Below are 23,093 nucleotides of genomic sequence, written 5' to 3' on the forward strand. Positions count from 1 at the left end.
TGATAAACCTTCCCTTGAGCTCCATCATAAATTCTCCCAAGTGAAATTGCAATCATGGTTTCCAACAAAAAAGTATTCCATATTTATGATAGTAAAGATGTCCTTTAGCAGTCAGTGATAGTTGAAGTAGTATTAAGTTCATAGGTATGTACTAAGCTAACAACAACAAGAGCCACCATGCACCCCAAATCTCTGACAAGATCTGTTACCCTTGATAAGTGTAAACAGGGGCTTGGTAAGTGAAATATTTACAAGCAGGGGGCCTGGGAGATGAACCATTTACAGGCTGCCTGTGTCCATTAGAGACACAGGTGCAAAATCAGGGATGGATTTCCTTTTCCCCATCCAATTGTCCACAATACATTTGAATTGGGTTAGGGAGGAAATCTGCTACACATAGATGGAAAGCTTGTTTCAGAAAAGGGGTAGTCTTGGGATGGTTTACCTTCATATGGTTGAAAGCACATCCTTTGAATGTGCAGAGATGTGAATGATTTCTGCGAATTCCGTCCCACAGACGTCCCTAAACTTTGAAAAAAAAATCGAAAGTTGACATTTCTGATTGCTCCACAGCTGAAACAAGTGCTACCATGGGTCAAAAAGGGGGCAAGATTTTGTTATTTGGAGCTTCGGTTTTCGCGATTTTGGGAATTCGCAGTTTGCAGTTCATGGCAGCAGTTACGAGGATGTGACTGTTGGACTTATGAAAGTAAACCTCTTGGGATACATACCTTTGTTTCCAGCAGGTCCTATTTATATGACATGCAAGGTTTAAGTCTTTAGAAGAAGTAGTTCTGGTGCTGTTTGTTTTTCAGATATACAGGAAGTGCATCAGAGTGGGGTCTGGCAGTGCCTTTTATGCCAGGCATACATCTCCTCTCAACACTCTGTAGGAGACAGAATACAAGGATATGGCCTTCAGCAGTCTACACAGGACATGCTACTTATACCCTGGATTCTTAAGAAGGAACCTCTGTGGACATTCCAGTTGTTGGATATGCTTGGATAGATACATACCAAATAGGGCATTATACTCAATGATAGCTCTGATGAATGCTAAATATAGTAGAACAATGACTTCTTTGGACCTAGATGCCATACCTTTGTTTATAAGTTGCACAACATAGAACAATTTCCTCACTACTGTAGACATGTGATGGTCAAAGGCTATATTACTGTATATTTGTGTCCCTAAATTCCTGACTTCTGGGTCAACTCTTAGGGATGTGTTGTCAATATGATAGTTTCCAGGGGTGGATGACTTCCTGAAGGATACTGTTGTGCATTTATTGGCATTTAGTTTTAGTCCATGGCTCTAGAACCAGTTGTTTGTCTGTGTCCGCCCTTCAATGACAGCTCCTAATTTGTAATCATCTGCAAATTTAGTCAGCTAGAGGTCACTGATGTTGGCCTTCGCTTCAGAGAAGTAACTGCCAAAAAGGAACAGTCCTAAGACCAATCCTTGAGGGACTCCACTTGTGGTTGGCCTCTTTGTAGATGTGAACTCCCCAATTCTAACTTCCTGGGTCCTGTATGTGAGCCAGCTGGCTATCCAGTAGGTGACATAAGGGTTTGTATCTAACCTTTTAAATTTGTCAATAATGCCAGAGTGGGAGTTTATGTCAGAAGCACTGGCTAGGTCAAGGTAGGCAGTGTGAACCATCTTGCCCTCATCCATTGCTTTGATGGCCTTCTCAAAGAAGTCCAACAGTTTGAGTAGGCATGTCCTGCCCTTGATGAAACCAAATTGGGTTGGGTCTATTGTCTGGAGATTTCCTATGTTATTATTGATCATTTCCTTACTAATTCTTTCCATGTCTTTGCATATGAGACTAGTGAGCCATGTGGGTCTGTAGTGTCCAGGGGCTGTAGATGGCCCAAGTTTGTGCAGGGGGATGACTGTTGCTGTTCTCCATTTATGAAACATGAAGCCTGTTTGTAGCCTATGGTTAAATAGCAATTCCAGACGTCCTGATAGATCATGTTTCATGTTATTTAGGAGGCATCCTGGGATATTGTCTGGGCCCATTGATGCAATGTTCTTGGCCTTAGAGAGAGCATTAATGACCAGTCCCCTAGTCATAGTAGGGAGAGTTATATTTGATGGTATTTTCTGAGGGAAGGTTGATGGGAAGAGAGGAGTAAAGCTGGAGCCGAATTACTGTAAAGGGGTTAGATGCATGTTTAGACTCTCAATTTTAGTGAGAAAAATAATATGAAATGAAGTGTCATGCTCTATATCAGTCACTGGTATACGAATCGGTGGAATACCCCCATCATATGCAGTAGGTATAACAGCACAGACCCAGCAGTTACTAATACTGAGTTTGTGCATAAGTGTTCTAAGGCAGCAGAAAATGTATTAAATCTAAGATGCCATTCAGGTATTCTTGTTAAGATTTTAACTAAACATCTCTCTCTGTTCTTAGCAATGCATGCATGCCTATTAAAAAATGGTTCAGTACTTACAGTTCCAATGGTGTCAAATGATGATGTACTCACAGCTCTGGATGATAAAAGCAAATAGAATAAAATGATAATGAAAATTGTAGTAACTGTGCCAAAGATAGGTCCCTACAGAAAAATAAACATGCTGGGGCTGGAGAGAGCTTTGAAGAAACTTCAAACGGGGATGGTGCATTGTTTGGTTATAGTCCATGAGAAATCGATCATCAAATAGTTTTTGACCAAAAATATTGACTGCAGATGACTTCATAAATTAATTTTATTTAAACGACATATTATTTATGTCAGTGTCCAAAAGGTATGATGAATCATTGATGTTGGATTCAGAAGAAAGAAAAAACATTGCTGATGTTGAAGAAGAGTCAACAAAATTTACTTCAGACCAGGATAAATTAACAGAGTCGCATGATTTTGTTTCCTGGTCTGGCACAAAGGGTATATCAGCTGCAGACACTTCAAGATTTAATCTGGATGGCAAATGATTTCCATTTATTTTTGGATTTGGTCTGGATAGAAAAACTTCATTGGAGGTCACTTCTGGATGTAAAAATATCCCTGTTTTTTTTTTCATTTGTTTCTACTGGCAATAGGCCTATCAGTGGAGTCTTGGTTGCACTCATCATGAGGAAGGGTCTTCTTGATATGTGACACATGGATCTGAGTGGGGAGGTCTTCACAATGGCTGGCAGTGGCAGTTGTGAGCAAAACCAACTACAGTTCCTTTCATCTGGGGATAAGTGAGTGCCTTTGGGAATGAGCTCTAATACAAAGAAAATCTCTGTGCTGCAAGTCCTGGTTTTGTTGCTCTGTAGGTTGTTGTTATGCATAGAGAACAAGCTTATAATACTTCTGCAAAACAGGACCAAGAGATTTGCAGTACAAGTAAATAGATTCATCAGTGTCTTGCAATGCCAAATTCTTGGGGGAGTGTAACATGCATTCTCATGGGTCTCCCAATAAGAATTTCATGACAGGTAATCCTTTAGTAGTACTAACTGTACTGCTCATGCTGAAAAAAACTAATGGCAAAGCTTCTGGCAATTTAAGACCAGTTTCCTTACAAACTTTAGCTAATTTGGTCTTAATTATTTGGTTACTTCTTTCCACTATGCCTGTGACTTATGGTCTATAGAGACAAAGGAACTGCAAATTTACATTCAAAGTTTTGCAAATCTGCTGTATTACTTGGCTAGTAAAATGAGTGCCCCAATTTGTTTGAATGCAAAAGGGAACCCCAAATTTTAGGATCAATTTGGTTAGCAACATTTTGGCTACTTTATTAGCATCATTCTTTATACAGGGATACTCCTCTAGCTATCCAGAAAAAGTGGCAAAAATAACCAATATATATCAAAATTTCTGCACTTAGGGGAAATTCAGGGAGGTCTCATTGTATGGAGTAGAATGGTTCCCAAGGCTTTCTCAGTGTTTGAATAGGTGCATGGTACAGATTTAGACACATTGTGTTCTAAGCAAACCACATAAGTATTTAGAAAATTTTTAGTGACTTCTGAAACATAATGAGCATACCAATCATTGGAAATCTGTTTTATTAAAGCATCTTCACCAAAATGAAAAAGTAAATAATCTTTGACCAACTGAGTTAAGAAATGTTGTGGGGCTACCACCTGTCCGTCCAGGTAGTGACACAGAAGGTTCAAAGACCCATTGCAGCCATCATTTATCCATCATATTCTTTGAGTCCTCTGTCTGATTTTGAAAACATAACTCCTGTATGAAAGAAGTTGTTAGCTTCAATCATTTGCTGAAAAAATAAACCCTGAACATGATAATACAATGCAGCCTGTCTTGCTGCAACATCTGCAAAACCCTGCATTGCCCTTAATAGTAAAGGAATTGTCATTTTTATGCATGGTACATTTAACTACAGCTACTTTTCCTGGCAATAAGAAGACATCCAATAAATCATTAAAAGCATCATTTTTAATAACATTTCCTGCTGAAGTTGGGTAACCTTGCTCTTTCCCAAGTGCTCCAAATTCATGAACTATACCATAAGCATAAAGGAATCTGTGAAAATTGTTACTGATTGATCTTTGCTAGTCTTACAAGCTTTGGTAATAGCTATAAGTTTGGCTATTTGAGCAGGCACATTTCCATTTAATTGTATAATTAGCAAGATTCTGTCTTGTGTACAAATGGAAAAGGCTGCTATGAATGCACCATTATCTCTTTGAATACAATAGCCATCCATGAAGAGAATTGGATCTGGATTCTGTAACTGGTGCAATCAATGAACATGTGCTAGGAGAAATTAGGATGATATGCATTAGTCAGCATTGTTTGTGACAAAAGAGCTACATGTCTCCAAGCTACTTTAACTTACAAAATCCTTGAAAATGGTTACTGCCCACCACTAAAAAGATTACTTTTAACTTGGGCTGTTACCTAATCCCTAGGAAGTTCCACAGGATGATGCACTACCGCTCACTTGACCAATTTTAAAAAATTCAATAGATGAAAGAGCTTTTTTCCATATGGGCCCTGCCATATGGAACAACCTCCCAAATAAACTGGAAACAATCAAGCTCTAAAATCTTTTCCAGGTTGCTTTAAGTGATCACCTATATAAAGAAGCTATCTGTACTTGTTTTCTTGATGCAGGCTAACCATTTCCAGATTTATTGTTTACCAAATTCTTGCTCATTTGTATCTAAAATGTTAATTTACCTGTTTTGTGTTTGCTGTCCAACATTGTATACATTTTCTATAACACTGCATCTAAATACTGTTCATAGTTAATATTGCTTATTTGTTTGTTTATTATGCCTGGGTCATAATTAAAAAGGGTCAGTAGACAAGCTCACCTAATTGGTTAGCATATTGAAACATAAAATTGTGCTGCATTCAAGGAAGCATAAAATTATAAAATATAAAAGCATCCAAGTTGAAATGACCCTGATGTGGGCTAAGGTAGTTTAGAAATTTCCTCTGGCTCTCCATAGCAGGAAATTTGTAGAAAATAATTTCTTTCACATATAGATGAATTGCAGAAGAGCATCAGTCTGCTGATGGTGTGAATACTGTGCCCAGCATTCCAGGAGAGCACTAGTGACTAAAGAAGTACTAATTTTTGTCACTTTACTTCTTTTTGGCTCCTCACTTCCCAGACAACAGGCCATTCCTAGTGCTTTTTTGACCATTCATTTCCAGTAGATGAGAGTGAGAGTAGAACAATGACAGGACATTACCCTTTGTAGGCATAAATTTTTAGTATGTGCCTAACGTTCCCACTGCATGTCTCATCTTTTGTTACAAACAATAATGCGCAATGGCTCCTAGTAGGTGATGTCACTCGCACAAACTAAGTGACTGCTGCCCCTGACAAGTCCCTCCCCTCCACATCAGCAGGTACTTCCACTAGGTCCCCTGTCTCCAACAGAGTATTACATAGTGGGATGTCCCTGGAGACACACTCACACTCTCTCTCTCTCTCTCTCCCTCCCCACAGGATGGCTTAAATGGCAGCTGCTTTTTATTTCCTTATCAGTCCCTCCCTGATAGCTTCCACGGTACATAGGCTGCTACTCAGACAGAAATGGTTGCTTCATCATTAGGACTCCATCTCTCTATGCCATGTATCCGGCATAAAGCAGTGCCGATTTTCTGGAAATGAAATATGCTCTCTTTAAGGAATGGGCCAAATTACTGTCATATTAAAAATCCCAGCTCACTTGGATGAGCTCAAAGAACAGTGTAACAAATGAAATATTTAACTTCAAACTGCTGTATTCCTGTTTCTTATGACATGCATATTTGTATTATATAAGCTTTTAAAGCTTTGTTGCACAGGATTTTAGGTCCCTTTCAAACTTTCAACTGACCTTAAAAAATGGATAGAGGCGCCTGAGAAAGCCATAATATAAAATGGTCCATTTACATGCTGTATAAAGACAATTCTAGCAATATCTGTATCACATAGTTCAGTGAGTTCAACATTTCAGGAACCAGCAATGCTTCAGATAAATTGCCCTCTTTCAGTGTGTTGCTGTTGGCTACCAAATGACCCCCCAAAGTAAATCATCTAGTAGTCTCTTTTTAATTTACAGCTGAAATTCAGTGTGCAACAACAGAAAAAAAAACTGTGATGAACTCTTCCTGTCAATTAATCAGTCAGTAAATCAATCAATCAGGCATGCTGTTACAAAATATGCATTTTCCAATAAAAATCATTGCAGCACTTCCACTAAAAAGGCAATGAAAATAGTACAGTAAGGGTAAGAACATCACAGCTGCAAGAGCAAATACTGTATACGCTATCATGGGACATAAGGCAACAGAATCACATTATCACATTAAGCAAACAAAAAAAATGCTTAGCGAAAACATAAGGCAAATTACAAGACTTCAGCATTTAAGAGCTCATGCTGCATGCTACCTTTTTCAATCTGGAATTAAGTACTGTAAATTGCTTCCAATCTAGCTTTTCAGAGAACATTGAAGCTTTTTAAAGAGGTACTGGCAGTTTGCAGAACTGATGAAACAGACACTAATAATTTCTGACACACAGATTAATGCAAGGCTGAATATAGCAGGCACTGTCTTGGTGCATTGACTGAGTAGTTCACACATGCCCATCATCTGCATTTTCCCTCTCAGTGGGGTGACTGTGTATAATTGCCATTTACTCTACACTAACCTTTTTTAATCAATAAAGCTTTCCAAATTGAATACAGAGTAATTGCTGGCTAATGTGATTAGCCAAGCTCAAATTGTTCAGTGGATTGGATTTTTAATTCAACGTCTTATTTGGGTATTCATGGCCTCGATCGGCACATCTACACCCAATCAGTGTCGCTTGAAAAGCTGTGAGCAATAAGCACAAGAGGCCGTTAGCTCAGAATGTCAGCCTGTATTTCCTTTCACACTACTGCTGCTGACCTATATGAACATTTTATCTTTCATAAGATTTCTGTGAGTGGAAAAAATTATGCAGGAAAAGATTTTCATATTATATTTTCCTATACTTGTAACAGATCAGACAATGGCATAACTTTGTGCACTTTCATATCCCATCCACCCATACCTATCCCTTGTGAAGAAAAATCATGTGTTTTGTTAAAATAATCTCATCTTAAAATGATTCTGTGCTAACAACAGTTAGTGTAATGACACAAAAAGCACTACAAATGTATCTGGTTTGCACTTTTGTGCACGATTTTGTCCAAAGCCTTAATACATAGACTAGAAGTTGTACAATTCATGCCTTTATAAGTGGCAGTAAACAATTTTAAATGTCATTTCTGAGCCCTTTGGATCACACTATTGGCTGCCACTGATGACTGTCTTTGAACTCAGATGTTTGGAGCCACTCTTGAACCCCAGACCTAATCTGAAATCTTCTACTTGTTGAGAGGAGATTGAGACATTCCAGTACAGTGTCATATTCATGGCCACAGCAATTATTTAAGCTATATGATCTACCCATATCTCCACCCCAGTGCCCAGCGTGCAATGGCATAAGGTCATTATGGCTAGGAACATTGGTTGTTACATTCCCCTGTTATTTTTAAGAATGGAAAACATACTTTAGTATCACCATCAGGGATGCCATCCCTGCTTTATAACCCCCTTCCCTAGGATAGGCAAGATTGTAAAATACAACTGTCTTGAGTCCTATTGGCTTTAGACAAATACCTGCTCAACAATTTCAGTTGTAATGATGAGGTGTCTTGCTTGTCTTTGTTATTTCAGGATACAGATAGATTTATTAAAGTGAATGCCAAACTCAAATGTCCTTTGTGATAAACAGATACGCTGTTGATGTTCTAGCAGCATTCTTTCAGACTTAGGACACTGATTTTTGTGTGAAAAGAAGGAATACCTTTAACCCCAATGGTATGTGCACACAGATTTACATACATGCCGCTATTTATTGCCCAGAATATATATTCTGATTCAGTTAGCTACATTTAACTTATTATCCACTGGTCAATCCAATCCATGCTCATGGTATAAACCAAGCACTAACTTGAGCGAAGCTGATGGCATTTGCATGGGGAGCCTCCTCTGATGGCAGCAAAATGACAAAAATATCCAAGCTATATCGCAGCATGGTGACATAATAATCCTACAATTTTCTTCATTATATTTTCCCTTATAGATCCAAGTTGAAATCAACAATACTGCATCCTGCTAATAATAAGGTGGTAGAAAACAGGACGTTAAGTGTAATAGCTGTTTATGTTTTTTACTTCTATCTTTGAAAAGAAACTGGTATGCGGCCTTTACTTTGCAATTACTGGGAGAAGAACCTCATGATCTACTCAGTTAAGCTGCCTCATTTCTCTAGGTTGCAGCTTTCATCTTCCCAGTTTTAAAGTGAGGATGCATGCCTGCTTGTGCAGTGTGGTGTTTATGATTTCCTTGCTGGATGCCACTGTAGTTAAACCCTCCATTGGGGTGGACTACTTCCAAATAATGTTTTCAGTGACGAGTGTTAATTTGCAATGCACACTGCAAGAGTAACACTGAAAATGTGCATTCAATATGCACAAGAAACAAGGTAGTGAATGCATTCTTAGATGCTTTGGTGAAAAATGTATATCACACTTTTGAGATAAAAACATTATATTTTAATTGATGTATTTCATAGGTTCATAGGTTCATACTAGGCTATCTGCCCTAGGGCATTTATAAACCTAACCAGAATGTGTTTGGCTTTCGCCACCCATTTTAAATTAATTTTGCTATGCCCTTTTTCGAGGTTAGTATACTGTGCCTCTGCCTAACAGTGACACAGAAGTGATACCCGGGTTAAACCTATGATCTCCCATCCACTCATCAAGATTCCTCTTGAAGAGAGTCAATGAGGGACTCTGCCTAACCTGGACTGCGATTTTATTCCAGAGTGAAGGGAGCCTCTGGGTTATGAATCTGTCCCTCCAGCATGTCCTATTTATTTCAGTGCTGAGGTTCAAGTCTCTCGAGCGCGTAGCTCGATGGGATTTGGATTTTCTGAGGTGCAGCATGTCCATTAATTCCGGGTTGGACATGGCTTTATACGTCAGGCACAGATCGCCCCTGAACAGGCAGTATGCCACTGAGTAGAGCTGGAGTTTCTTTAACTGGGCAGCATATGGCATCTGTTTGAGCCCTTTGATCCTCTTGGTGAGGTACTTTTGGGTTCTTTCCATTTGCTGCAGGTGTCTGGTAAGGTACATCCCAAAAGGGGCATTGTACTCAATTATGGGCCTGATGAGGGATAAGTAAAGAGGCATGATGACCTCCCCTGATCTAGATGTGAATCCCTTCATGATTAGGTGGGCTATATAAAATGTTTTTCTAACCACTTTGGCCACGTGGTTGTCAAATGAGAGACTTCTATCAACTTGGGTCCCCAGGTCCCTAATTACTTCTTCTGTACTTAATGGATTACCACCTATGTGGTAATTTGTGGGCACTTTGTTTTTGCCAAAGGGGATGACTATACACTTTTTGGCGTTTAGCTTGAGGCCATGGCTCTGGCACCAGTTGTCTGTTTCTATGAGGCCCTTTTGGAGGATGCTTGTGTCGGCTGGAGAGCCGATTATGGCGCCCAGTTTGCAGTCATCTGCGAACTTGGTCAGCCACAGTCCTTCCGTGTTGGTCTGTACCTCCAAGAAATATATACCGAACAAGAGAGGTCCCAGGACTGAGCCTTGTGGGATGCCACTTGTAACTGGTTTGGAGTCTGACATGGCTCTAGCAATTCTAACCATGTAGGTTCTGTCCTTGAGCCAGTTTGCAACCCATCTAGTGACATAGAGGTTTATATTTAAGCTGGTGAGCTTATCTATAATGCCCGTGTGGGGTATTGTATCAAAGACTTTTGCGAGGTCCAGGTAGGCTGTGTGGACCACCTTCCCCTCGTCAATGGCCTTGATGACTGTTTCAAAGAAATCAACCAGGTTTAAGAGGCAGGATCTGCCCTTAACAAAGCCGAACTGGGTAGGATCCAGTGTTTGTAGGTCCCCAATATCTTTATTTATGAGGTCCATGATGATCCTTTCCATAGCTTTGCAGAACAAGCTAGTCAGGCTTATGGGGCAATAGTTTCCAGGATCCGTTGAGGCACCACCTTTGTGAAGAGGGACCACTGTTGCTGTACGCCACTCTTTGGGTACATATCCTGTAGTAAGGCTGAGATTGAACAGTAGTTTTATGTTTGGGTTTAGCTCTTCTTGGAGTTCATGTAGGACGCAGCCCGGGACACCGTCTGGTCCCATTGATGCTGTGTTTTTTGCTTTGGCTCTTACCTGAGCATCTGAGATGTCAGGGGGGCAGCACTCTGCTGGGATAGATATTTGCCCTTTTGGTGGGGATGGGGGGGGAGAAGTTTGCGCTGAACCTGTCAGCTAGGATGTTGGCAATGTCTGTGGGTTCGGTGTATTGTTTGTCATTTTGGACTAATTCTGAGCATATCTGGGAATTCCCACCCAGGTTCCTAACATAACTAAAGAAAGCCCTGTGATTATCCTTAGTGTCCTGTACAATTTTTCTCTCGAAGCTGGCCTAAGACGATTTTATGAGTGCCCGTAGTTTTTTGCATACTGATCAGAGATACCTTCCCTTTTTGGGATTTTGCTCTATCATTTAGTAGCTTCCTCCTTCTATTGCATAGTTTGTTTATGGCTGGGGTCCACCAGACAGGACGTCTGCCTTTGGAGGATTGGGTCTTGGTTTTATTTGGGATTGCATGATCCATGCATTCCTGAAGGTGTTCAGAGAATGCATTTATAAAGGATTCTGCTGTCTGGGCCGTATTTTCCAGAGGCCCGGGGGCTTTGAAGGATTCCACCTCGGTTTTGAGGAGTGTGAAATTTGCTTTAGAGAAGTTTTTCACTGTGGTTTTCTGGGCAGAAGGTGGGGTCGAGATGTGAATATCCAGTGAGATTAGTTTATGGTCTGATCTTACCAGTGAGGGATACACTTCTGGTCTGGAGCATAGAGTCCCCATGTTGGTGATGATCAGGTCCAGTATGTTATCCCCTCTTGTGGGAGTGGTAACAAGTTGTTCCATAGCATTTGAGTTTATAAATTCTAGGAACCTTTGGGCTAGGGTGTTGGAGCTAGAGTAATGCTCCCAGTCTATGTTTGGGTAGTTGAAGTCACCCAATATAATGGTGTTTGGAGAGACCTTCATATTTTCCAGTGTTCTCAGGAAGGCCGAGTGGGGTTCCTGGGTTTGGGAGGGCGGTCTGTAGCAGGCTATAAACTGGAGGGCAGTTTTACCCACTGTTAGTTGCACATGGATAGTCTCTGATGCTTCGTGCTGTGCCACCAACCTGGAGGTGTGGGTATCTTTGACGAATATTGATACTCCCCCTCCTTTTGTGGTTCGGTTCAAGTTTTGGGGCCAAAAAGCATGGTATGAGGTATAACCTGGTAGTGATGTGGTGCTCTCCCGAACCTTGAACCAGGTTTCTGTTACTGCACAGATATCGATGTTCTCCATGCTAAGGAGAGTTTCGAGTACATCTTGAGGTTTAGACTTCTGGCGTTGAGTAGCATTACTCTTAGTTTCTTATCCCTTGTGATACCTATGGAGATGGGTTTGTCTTTTGAGCCTTGCCTAAAAAAGGCACTATGGGGGTAGCAAGAGCCTTTGCCAATATCCGAAAGCCCAGGGGTGACAGGTGCAAGCCGTCCCTAGCGAAGCATCATGGCTTGTTGAGCATGTCATCCCAGGCTGACAGGCATTGGATCCCCTTTGAATGACACCAATACTTAAGCCAATTGTTGAAATTGATCATCTTGTCTTCATATTGTGACATCATTCTTGGTGAGGGTAAGATGCTACTCAAGGTCAGGGTCATACCGGCCTGGGCCACATGCTCAGAGAGCTCCTCTATGTCTCTTTTCATGTAGTCCAGGGAGGTATGTCTCAGGTCATTCACACCAGCATGGACAATGACTGAGTCATATTTGTACTTGCCTTGGAGTGACCTGAGTGCTTGTGTTATGTGGCAGATCCTAGCGCCCGACAGGCAGCTCACTGTGACCTTCTCCTTGTTCAGCCTGGTGAGCGGGACGCCAGTGTGCCTGATGATAGAGTCACCTATTACAAGTGTATCAGGTGTGTTGTTTAGCCTTAAGGGCTGTGACTGTTCGGCACACTGGCTTTGTGAGCTATGTGTTGCACGTGTTTTGTTTTGGGGTAGCGGTTGCTTGGGTGTCTGCTTTGGAGGTCTCTGCTGCTTAGGCAGATTTTTATTTAGAGCCTCCGAGTATGTTTTTGTGTGTTTATGTGTTTGGTTTACTGTCGTGGTAGGTCTATGTGAGACTGGAATTGTAGTGAGTGTGGTTTCCTTCTCCTCCTGACTGGTTACGCCAGTACTGAGTTGAGAGAGCTTAGCCTCCAGTTTGGCTATATGGCTGCATCTCTCACATGTGTTGGAATTTGTTGGGAGGAGGAGAGGGTTGTCTGTGTACATGAGGCAGTTGTAACATTGCCTCAAGATTCCCAGATTCACCAGCTGGACCGGAGAGGAGATTGACAACTGACCTTTGGACATGCTAGAATAGTATTGGGAATTCCTTTATAATTGAAAAAAGGGCCAATGGGGAACAAGGTACTCAAGGGGAGTTTGTGAGGGTGTAGTGCTTTTAATTTTTTAGTGCTGACTTATATAATTGCTTTAGTGAGCAAGTGCCAGGTGACTTAAATGCAATGTGTTACAGGTAACTTAAATGCAAAAACGACAAATAGTAACTTTCTTTTAAGTGAAACAAGGAAATAAGTACAGTAATTTTTATTTATTTTATTTATTTTACATTTGTTTACCGGGCTAGTCCAACTGGATATATGTCCATTTTCAGTGGAGGCCCGGGGAGAAAAGCTCCACTACAAACTACTAAACAATGTCAAGATATACATAATCTACAAAAATACAGAGAAAAAAAAAAAAAAAAACATATGTAATAACTTTTAAACACGTTGTATTAACTTTTGAGTAAAATCAAAAACCTAGGATGGAGAAAAGAAAGAAAGGATAAGAATAATAAATACTTCAATAGAGTATGGAGAAGAGAAGAAAGAGAATGGGTGTTAAGGAGTTGGATAATGATGCAAAAAAGAGAGAGCTAACCTGGGTTATGACAAGAGCATAGCCAATGCATATTTAGGAAGGATTTTAGTTTAGTTTGAAATTGGGAGAGTGATGTTAGGGATGTAAGTTCCTGTGGTAACTTGTTCCATATTTTGCCAACTGAGTTGGAAAATGTGGAGTCACCTGCTGAGTTTTTGGATTGGGATGTTTGGACCAGTATTTTGTTGGTGGAGCGTAGATGCCTCAGATTGTTATAGGGTGTTATGAGGGTGGAGAGTATTGGGGTGTTTTCAGGGTGATGTAGGGCGTTATGGGCAATAGTGAGTTGATAGTATTGTATGAGGTGTGGTAGTTCCATCCAGCCAAGCTTTTTGAGATTTAAACAATGATGAGTTCTATATGGAGAGGCAGTTGCAAATCTGGCAATATTATTATATGAAGAGGTAAGTTTGCTAAGATTATGTTTAGAGAGATTTGTGTATATGGAGGAAGCATATAAAAGGGTTGAGATTAAGTGAGTTCTGGCTATGGTAGTTTTGGCTTCAGGAGTAAGAAAAGATTTGATTCTATAGAGAGAGCCTAGTTTTCTGTTGGTCGATTTTATTGTAAGATTAATATGATTGTCAAATTTTAATTGATTGTCAATAGTGATACCCAAGAGTTTTGTTGTTTGGTCAGGAGAGATAATGGTTCCATTGTCAGATATTAGCGTAAAATGGATAGAGGTAGACAAATGGGTGGGTGAAAAAAGCAAGAGTTTGGTTTTCTTGGGGTTAAGGAGAAGGCAATGATTAGAGAACCATTGTTCTATAGTTGAGAAGGTTTTTTGTGTAAGAGAGTGAAGTTCTGACTGTGTAGAGGCTGCACAAATGATGGTAGTATCATCTGCATATTGAATACAAGTTGATTGTGGAGTAGCTAGATAAAGTTCATTAATGAAAATGGAAAATAAGAGTGGGCCTAAAATAGAGCCCTGAGGGACTCCTATAGTGGTGGGGAGGAGATCAGAGAGTTGGTTGTCCCATAGAACTGCTTGTTTGCGGTTGTCTAGGTAAGATGTGAACCAGCATAAGGCAAGATTATCTAGAGAAAAAGATTTTAAACGATGGAGAAGAAGCTGGTGATTTACCATGTCAAAGGCTTTGGACAGGTCTACGAAAAATGCTGAAGAAGGAGTATTATTGTTACGGTTTTTGTTAATTGAGTCAATGAAGGATAGTAAGGCTGTACTAGTACTATGGTATGGTCGAAACCCATGTTGGCAATTAGCCAGGAGTTTGTGGTCTAGTAGGTGATTTAGTAACTGTTTGTGGACACACTTCTCCATTATTTTTCCAAGTGGAGATAGTAGTGCAATTGGTAGTTAGAATACTCAGTAGAGTCACCTCCTTTAAAAAGAGGGATAATATAAGAGATTTTCCAGACTGATGGAATTGTACTTTCTTTTATTGTCCTATTAATGAGTATAGAGATGGGGTATGCTAAGGCTTTTGCACCTAGTTGGAGGTATTCAGCTGGTAATTGGTCAGCAGAGGTGGTTGTAGGTTTTAGTTTATAAAGTAAGGACAGTATTTGAGAGGTAGGTATGGGTTGAAGGTGAAATTGGGGGGGAATAGTGCTAGGTGTAAATAGTTTGGAGGTATCAGGATTTTGTTGATTAGCTAGGTTTAGTATGGCTGAAGTGAAGAAACTGTTGAAGGCATTGGCTGTTTGTAAGGGGGAGTTGGGGTCAGAGCCAGAAGGGTTTGGTGTGGCAACTTTACCCGGGATAATAGTTTATTGATAGAGGACCAAAATTTATGTGGTTGGTGGGGTGAAGATTGCTGAAGCTGGGTATAAAAATTCTTTTTATCTTGTATGATGGCTTTCTTTGTCATATTTCTCTGTTGTCTAAAAGTGACATTATCAGTTAGGCTTTTTGTAGTTCGCCATTTAGCCCAGACCTTGTTCCTATTTAAGATAAGTTTCTTAGTGTTATTTGAGAGCCATTGGGCTGTTTTAGATTTGACACGCATAGAGCGCATTGGGGCATGGTGTTCCAGGATAGTGAGAAAAGTATTATTAAAGTGACTAACTACAGTAAGCAATGCAGATATCACTAGGGATCCACAGAAGCGCTGAAAAGCTGCATTTTAGGTGGTATTAGCGTTTCAGGGAAATAACAAGCAAACAAACAACAAGCATACAAACAAAGCTAGATTCAGCCGGCCTGGATCTAGTCTATGCTACAGCAAACAAGGTGTACCTAATTTCAGTAAGAAACAATTGAAATATGCAGGCACTATAAGCCTTTAACCAGATATTCCCAGCTCAGAAGGGCAGAGTCCAGCCTCTCCTCCCACAAGAGTGCAAACCACGAACCTTCTTAACGTAAAATAACTGGCCTGAAGCCCAAGTGCTTAAACCAGAACTAATACACTTTTAGAATGACAGACACTGAGCCCTCAATCAGCAGTTCCCAACTTAGAAGGATGTAAGCTACCTGTCCTGCCACCACAGTGGAGGCCACAAACCTTCCTAATGTAAAACAGCTGGTCTGAAGCCCAAGTGCTTAATCCAAAAGACTTAGAATGATAGCTACACTTTAATCAAGTTACTACCAAGCAGTAGTAAATACAATTGAATACTTTAAAGAATGCCTGGATTAGTGCTCAAGTTATACAAACAAAGCTAGATTCAGCAGGCCTGGATCTAGTCTACGCTACAGCAAACAAGGTGTACCAATTTCAGTAAGAAGCAGTTCAAATATGCAGGCACTATAAGCCTTTAACCAGAAATTCCCAGCTCAGAAGGGCAGAGTCCAGCCTCTCCTCCCACAAGAGTGCAGACCACGAACCCTTTTAATGTAAAATAACTGGCCTGAGGCCCAAGTGCTTAAACCAGAATTAATACACTTTTAGAATGACAGACACTGAGCTCTCAATCAGCAGTTCCCAACTTAGAAGGATGTAAGCTACCTGTTCTGCCACTACAGTGCAGACCACAAACCTTCTTAATGTAAAACAACTGGTCTGAAGCCCAAGTGCTTAAACTAAAAGGCTTAGAATGAGTTATACCAAGCAGTAATAAATACAACTGAGTACTTTTAAGATGACGCAAAAGCAAAATAAAATAGGAAGAAACAAAAATACAGTAAAAGCAGAAATTTTTTTTTTTTTTTTTTTCAGAAAAGTAGCAAAAACAGTAGTAAAAACAATTCACATGCAGTGCAAGCCGGCACACTTGAGTATGTAGCAATATTAGTCCACACACAGTTTGAAAAAATGTAATTAAATTAAAAAGGACTAAAAGCAAGTGCAGAAAGGGTTTATTAGGTAGAATGCGGTAAAAAGATGGGACTGGGGGAGTGTCCTAGATCAAATCTACAGTGGGGCGGGCACTGCAAAAGCCACCAAATTTAAACTACAACCAAGAACAGGGAGGTGGGGGGGAGACAGTTTCAACAGAGATAGATATGAGGAATCACAGTGCAAATTATAACCAAAAAAATATATACTGATATCTGTATATTTGCAGAACAGTAAGACAACAGATATCTAAGTAACAATTTAGCTCTATAATACAGAATAATACAGAAATATACTCAGCTCTATATATTTGCAGAGAGTCTTGTAAGGCTGTCTCTCAACAATCCACTTTAAATGCAGGCTGCTATTAACAGCAACATGAGTCTTCAGTCAAAAAAAGTCATATATTATAATTTTATAATCTAAAACATTTCCCCTTCTGTGTCTCCTTTTTACAAGCCTTCCCCTTGAAAAATAGTCAATTATTTTATATCTTGGTTTAAAATTTTACACACTGAAAATAACATTTTACTTTTTCTGATCTTTATACATATTCCTTTCATGATTTGCTTTTTGCTTTCCACAGCTATGGATAATCAGTCATGTTATAGTGACCCAGTTTCGCCAAAAAATTGTTTGGCCTCCATCATTCCAAACTAGCCAGCCTCCTGTTGACCTGTCTGTTTCTCATATCTTTTGAATTCCAAATAGTGGTAAACTGTCAGCTGACACATGGCCATCATGTACAACTGATGAGGAAATCTCATTATGTACACAACTATTTACATCAGTTGTGCAACTTTGGACAGCTGCACACAATGCATGAAATGTTTTTTTTGTTTTTTTTTTGCATAACAAGAAATCAGTCCATTCATGCATGCAATGCCTTTGCCACATTGGATATACTGCACCCTTCTTGCTATTTTGGGGAACACTACTGCTGACCAACACAAGGGGGCAGCCTCTTTAGTACAGCCCCACTGCTTGCTCTTCCAGGTTGAATGAGCCAAAATCATTTGCTTATTGCCATACAACATAGTCAAATCCACTTGCACTATACCCATTGCTTTAATGCAGTTCACTGACCATGCAGCCAAGGCTCAGTCCTCCTCTGATAGTAAAGCAGCTGATCGAGATTCACTGAAGCCTAATTTACTATCCTCCCAGGCAGAAACCCTATCAAAGGTACAGATATGAGTCATCACTCTAAAGTGAGTATAAAGGGGGACAAAGCTGTCATACAACAGTACTATCCAGTCATCAAAGGTAGATTTTTATAGAGGAAATATTGATCCAAACATTGAAAAGATCATAACTGAACAAAACAGCATTTCATGATAAATTTAAATAATGAAAAATTATCCTGGACGTTGTGAGAGGATTCATAACTGCATAGCCTTGTACTTAAATGTACTAACTTTGAGATTGTACAGGCTTAGTAAAAAGAGAAATATTCTTTTTGACAATAAAATGGAGGCTCCCCATTTCTCTGATTCTGTGTATGCCAAAGAATTAACATTTCATTATTCAAACTGTCAAGCTAAGTTTTTTATATTCATACTGCAGGATGTAAGTGAACAAATATTTATTACAAATCTCTCCCAAACTGCCAGTACATTCATGTTTCTTATCATACAATTTGCTTTCTTCCCTGTTTCAATGTGTAGGGATGACAATGAGGTGTGTGTGTGTGTGTGTGTGTGTGTGTGTGTATGTGTGTGTGTGTGTGTGTGTGTGTGTGTTTTGCCATGCACATAATCTGGTCACTATAGTTGGCATCAGTGAAAGGTATCCCATTTCAGGCAAACTGCTTTTTGTTAATCTCCTGGCCTTCAATCTGAAACTTTGCCAGGTAAGTGAAAAGCTTTCATTCACCCCAATTTCTAACCCCTGGAAAGCGAGACCCTCCTCTTTATCAAGGACAAACTCACACACACACACACACACACACACACACACACACACACACACACACACACACACACACACACACACGCACACACACGCACACACACACACCCAACAGTGATGGGTCTGGTGGTCAAACCCAACCCATCTTTGCTTAGGCTTCATCAATGTCCCTGTTTGGCTTAATATGTATAATTAAAAAAAAAACTGTTTTCACTACAGAAAAGAAAAACCTGGTAACACTGGATTTTCCAGCATTTCTGCCTGATATTTTGAACAGACTCCTCATCTGAGTCTACCTTGTGAACTACAGTGATGAAAAATTGTTCAAGTTCTAAATAGAAATCTCACTTTACACTAGCTGTCTATCTAGAATCTTTTTACCTAATCGATTTGTTTTTAACCAGTCCAAAATCCACTGAACACATCTCTTTATAGATGCTCCCAGTGCAGTGTCTTCTAATTCCATTGTTTTGCTGAGTAACTGGCAAAAATGCAAGACATTTATAATCAGTGCTCTGATATGAGATCACAAATGTGTGAATTACTTTGTCTACAAAACGGTCACAATTGATCAGGAAAGGATGTTGTTTTCATTGTATAAAATATGAAATCAAGACAGCCATAAAATTATTGACTATGTTTCATAGGAAAGCTTTATAAGAAAGCAATATAAAAAAAGGCAAAAATGTTTTAGATTACAAAATTGTAGTGCATGGAGCATGGTGATCATGCACCAGTATTTATAAACAGACAAGTCAGTTAAGCGCTGGAGTGATGTGAAACATAACATTAAGGAATGTTAAGCACCCCCCCACTTAAGTTGTTAAGGTCAGGTCTTGGGCTAGGCAATAAAATTTGCCAGTACTGACCAGCAAAGACAGCTGCAGAATACCAGATTTCATTCTGCCTACTGTCTGTCAGTAATGTGTCCTGACTTCCTGTTATGCTTACAAATTTAATAAAATGATAGGATGTGTGTTCATCTGCATTTTCTGAAGGACAGAAAGTCTAAAAACTAAATGTATATCATTATTTATTGTTTTCAGTCCTCAGTAATTTGTCCAAAAAAACATAGACTTTATGAGGAATAGACTTGAACATATGAGGCAAAAATCTAGACATTCTGTGAAAATCTGGACAGTTCAGAGGCATGAAAGTTGAGTGTAAGGGTATGGCAATGTGTGTTACACTACCTTTCTGACAGCACTCACTAAGTGGCTAAGTGTTTTACAGCTTTGCAAGTTAGCAAAACACAACATTTTCATAGGATCATAGGATCATAAGAGGTTTCTAGGTTAACAACCCCAGGACCCTTAACAAGCCTAGCCAAGTTCAACCCATGTTGCTAAGGGTGTCTGGTTCAAGCAGACACTAAAATCAGCAGCTAATGCCCCTGTCCAAGAGGGACACAGGTGGAACCCCTGGGGAGAATTTCCACTTACCCATCTAATCATCCAAATTGTGCTTAAGTAGGGCCAGCAAGGGGCTTTAACATGAATAGGAATCTTGTTCCAAAGGTGGGGCAACCTCTGTGAGACAAATCTGTCTCTCCAGCAAGTTTTGTTGATGTCACATACCAGATTAAGGTCCTTTGAGCAAATGACCCATGTGCCATTTGACTTGCAAATGTGCAGCATTTCCATTAAAGCTGGGTCAGAGATCACTCTATATGCAAGGCAAAGGTCGCCTCTGAGCAATCTGTATGACACAGAGTAAAGTGACAATGATTTTAGTCTGTCCGCATAAGACATATCTTGAAGACCTTGAATTTTCTTTGTAAGGAACCTTTGTGGTCTCTCCAGTTGCTGCAGGTGTTTGCAAAGGAATATACCAAAGGGAGTGTTGTACTCTGTTATAGGCCTGATGAGGAAAGACTACAGGGGGGCTATAGCCTCTTTTTTTCTGGAGGCAATGCATTTACTTATGAGATGAGCAATATAAAATGCTCTTCTTACCACTGTGGAGACATGGTGATCAAAGTTAAGTTTGCTGTCCACCTGTGTGCCCAGATCTCTCACCACTGATTGTGTGCTTAAGATATTTCTATTGATGTGGTAGTTTACAGGAATACCATCCTTCCTGAAGGGACTTTGGCACCTGTCATTAGTCTGTGTAAGACCTTTTTACAGGATGTTGACATCACTAGGAGTTTCAATGATTGCTCCCAGTTTGCAGTCATCAGCAAACTTTGTTAGCCAATGCCCTTTAGTTTTAGCCTGTACTTCAGAGAAGTAAATTCCAAACAGTAGGGGTCCCAGAACTGATCCCTGTGGAGCACCACTGGTTACATGTCTGCTGATGGAGGTGGAGTCTATGTTTTGACTGTATGAGTTCTATGAGTGAACCAGTTTGCAACCCACCTAAAATTATATGGGTTGATACCCAGATGGGTAAGTTTATCAATGATGCCTGAGTGGGGGGTTGTGTCAAAGGCATTGGCAGACTGTATGCACAGATTTGCCCTCATCTAGGGCTTTGGTGAATGTCTTGAAGAAGTCCACCAAGTTTAACAGGTATGATCTGCCCTTGACAAAGCCAAACTAGGTGGGGTCAAGCATTTGGAGGTTTCCTAGATCTTTCTTAATAAGGCCCATGATTATTCATTCCATGGCCTTGCATATAAGGCTGGTTAGGCTAATGGGCCTGTAGTTCCCGCGGTCTGTGGATGCACCCCCTTTGTGCAAAGGGATGATGGTAGCTGTTTCCATTCCACTGGGATGAAGCCAGTCCTTAGGCTGTGATTGAAAAGCCTGTTCAATAGTGATGCTAATTCCTGTTTTAACCCATATAAAACAGAGCCCAGAATGTTGTCTGGTCCCATAGAGGCTGCGTTTTTTGGCCATGGAGAGGGCATTTAAGACCTGCTCCTTGGAGATACTAGGTGGGGGATAGGTGTTAAGGATGTTTTGGGGTATATGTGCCAGTGACAGGGGAGCGAAGTTTACACTGAACCTAGAATTCACTGACTGAAAAACTTGTGAAAACAAAAAACAGCTGACGAGAAGGTAGTTCCAAAATTTGCTGAAAATAAAGGACAAGAACATACAAGGCTTAAAGCGCTTTTCGTTTGCACTAAAGCAAACTTCTTCAGAAGTCCTTGTAATTAAAAACCACCACAATTTAAATTACATCACTGCTTACATCACAGGCACATTACCTTTACGGCAATGAACAACTTAAAAGTTGTAAGACTTATAAAACTTGAAACCGCTACTAAGAAGAAACAATATCACCAAAACAACCACAAAAGTTTAACCTAAACTTGATTTTAAAAATATGTCATTTACATATTATGCTTTGTCATAAACCCTTACTAAAAAACAAACTTCAATAAGAAGTTAACAATGGAGATGACGTTAAATTACTAAAGCAACAGTTAAATCACCTATTATATAAATGATAACCAGTTAAAGCATGAAATTCAATAAAACCATAAAACTGATGGGTCATATATTTGGCAAGACATTTTTAGAACATAGCATTTAGATATAATGTTATGTGCTGATACTATGCTATCTACCCAAGTTTTTATTTTTCAAAATACAACTTATAGAGCACATATCGTTCAGACCAGGAGGTCTACATGCCTCAAGTCTAATTTGCCATGCCAGTTCCAATTCTTCCAAAAGAATTGGCAACAAGCCTCCTCTTATAGATGGAACTATTTGGTCTATAGCCATAAAAGTGAAGGCATGATTAGGAAAAGAATGTACATGTTTCGCGAGTGCATTATCTAACTTCCCTTTATTGATCGCATACTGGTGCTCATAGACCCTCTCATGAAGTTTATGTTCCGTTTTGCCAATATAAAAAGCAAAACACTGTTTACATTTTGCTAAATAGACTATAAACTTGGATTGGCAATTAAACTTGAACCTAACCTTATATTCCGTGTCGTTGACCACAAATGTACTAGATGTTGCCATGTACTTACAGTAATTACATGCCTTGCATTTAAAAATACCAATTGATTTGGTGGTGTGGGAGTTTGCCAACTCAAGGAAATTTTTTAAATTCCTACCCCTTCTAAAACTCGTTTGAAATATATCTCCGAGTTTATCCCAAAGTGCTGGTGATGTCCTGAAAAGCTCCCAATTTTTCTTTAATATGCCTGTTACTAAGTAGCTCTCACTAGAAAATGTAGTTATAAACTTCAAACAGGAATCACTATCAGTAGATGTCCTGTTATTGTTGACACAAAGGGATTACTGAATCAACAGACTCATATGAAGTCTCTAAACCAACATCAGCCTGAGGCTTAACTGTTAAAATTGGTGAATAAACCCTGTTGTGTCTTTTAACAGTAACCTCGTCTGTCAACCTATCAATTAAATCCTCTGGGATCCCTGACTCAAAAACATGAGTTTGAGACGGTCAC

The sequence above is a fragment of the Protopterus annectens genome, chromosome 14.part0, assembly GCF_019279795.1.
Source record: "Protopterus annectens isolate FY-2018-M chromosome 14.part0, PAN1.0, whole genome shotgun sequence".
Lineage (NCBI taxonomy): Eukaryota > Metazoa > Chordata > Ceratodontiformes > Protopteridae > Protopterus > Protopterus annectens.